Below are 2,200 nucleotides of genomic sequence, written 5' to 3' on the forward strand. Positions count from 1 at the left end.
AGTATATAATCATTGTAGACTATCTTTACTCTTTAGTACCAGAATTTTTGAGACACAAAATGTGGACAGATTTATTGAGCATAACGCAAACAGTGGAGCCGAAAATTTTATTTATATCATATTAAAAAAAAAACCATTTTTTCGTATGAATTTAAAAAATAACCGGACCCGTCAATTCAATCTGCGGTCTTAATCTTGAAGGGGGGCACAAGATTGAATTAGAGGCCTAAAAAAAATTCAAAAATACACCGTAATATACTGATATTTAGATTTTTTTGGGGGCTCCAATTCAATTTGCAGCCCTGGTATTTTTTATATTCCTCAATTTCAGAAGTATTTTGCTTTATTTTTATTTTTTAAATGGTATTAATAAAAATTTCGGCAGTGGGAGTTGAAATTCTCGACATGTGAATTTTAATGAAATTATAATTTCAGTTATATTTTAAGTACATATGTGGAATATTGAATTCATACATAATAATCAGTCTATAATAAGATTGTTATACATGGTACAAATTAGGAGAATATAGACCATTAGGAAAGATTGAGACAATCTCATGAAGTAAAGAGATTTGCAATTAATTTTAAAGGACTATATTGTGTATTTGTAATAATTTGATAATAATATTAAAATGAAGAATGATCCAACTACGATTTCATATGCTTGTGATAATTCATATCTGATATAAGTAGATGCTAAATGATGAATAAGCATCATGAGTAAATTTTAAGTTTGGAATATTGTGGAGTTACCTAATATAAACCCAATTAGTGGATATTGAAGATGACATACTCATATGAAGGTAATATTAATTAGAGGTATACTAAAATGGAATTAAATAGTTTGCTGGTTTTACAGAATTACTGTCTTAGAATCATCATAATAAATTAATGATAGTAGCTAATTTTGCCAAATTTTTTATTAATGACCTAAAAAATAATGAAATTTAAAAAAACTTAACTGGTTTTCAATAAAATTTCATAAGTAACCTTATTGCTGGATTATCCACCAGTAATTCAGAGCGAAACCGGTGGATTATTCAACGGTTTTGGAAGACATCTTTTCGCTAAATAATCTAGTGATTTTTGTTATCTAGCGAAAATAGGATTTTTCTTCTTTTTTAAAATTTAAATTCAGATATCGTTGTTATCAAATTTGATTTTTTATTTTAATTGAATAGAAGATGTTCTAATTTTTTCATTTTTTATTTTTCTATTGAAATATTAGAAATGTTTTTTGGAATATAGATGGAGCACTATAGAATTGAATTTACTAGAAAGACTGCGACAAATAATCCAGATCAACATTTTTCAGGCAATTTTTTTTGCAGTTGTAAACAAAATTAAAATATTTTTTGTGTGTTATTGGAAAAAATAAAAATATTTTGGATCTGAGTTATTGATTCCGGTTCTAAAACCACTTCTGAGTAAATAAAAAAAAATATCATGGTCCTTCTAATAAATTCAAATTCTAAGGTACTCTATCTGTATATATCTCTAGAAGTGATTTTAAGAAAATATTAAAAATATAAAATAGCTTCTAAAAAAATAGATGGATTAAACAGCAAAACCATGTCATTTCCAAAACAGCTGGATAATTATTCAGCGGTTTTGTTCTGAATTATACTTCTGGAATTTTGTTGAAAACCAGGTTAGTTTTTCTAAATTTAATTGTTTTTAAGGTTATTAATACAAATTTCGGAATCATTTTGAGTTGGAATTATTTGCTGTGGTTGTCAAAATGGGTTTTCCAGTCTAAATATCTCGATAAAGATTCTTATTAGTTTTGGCTTTAAAAGTTTTGAAGAACTAAATCAAAGTATAAGTGTGCGGGTTAAGGAAATATTTATGGAGTATAACAAAAAAATTCTGTTGCTGGTACATAAGGCTTGTACCATACCATGAGTGCCTTTAGATTTGCATGTGTTATATATTGTTAATCAATTTATGAATCTAAAGATCAGTGGAAGTTTTGTCATTTTGGTCAAATTCTTTTTCACTATTCGATTAAAGTGACGCTATGGTACTTTAATTGTAAAGTCAACATCTGTGATATGTATTTATATTTTCGATTTTAAAGTTCAAAAAGTCGATCTAATCCGTTCAATATGCATTATCTTCGTATACAGGATACAAATATATATATTTGACAATTTATATGTTTTAAGAATTTTTGTACTATTTTTAATATTAGTAGAAA

Source organism: Carex rostrata, chromosome 11, assembly GCF_964058835.1.
Source record: "Carex rostrata chromosome 11, lpCarRost1.2, whole genome shotgun sequence".
In the NCBI taxonomy this organism is placed as follows: domain Eukaryota; kingdom Viridiplantae; phylum Streptophyta; class Magnoliopsida; order Poales; family Cyperaceae; genus Carex; species Carex rostrata.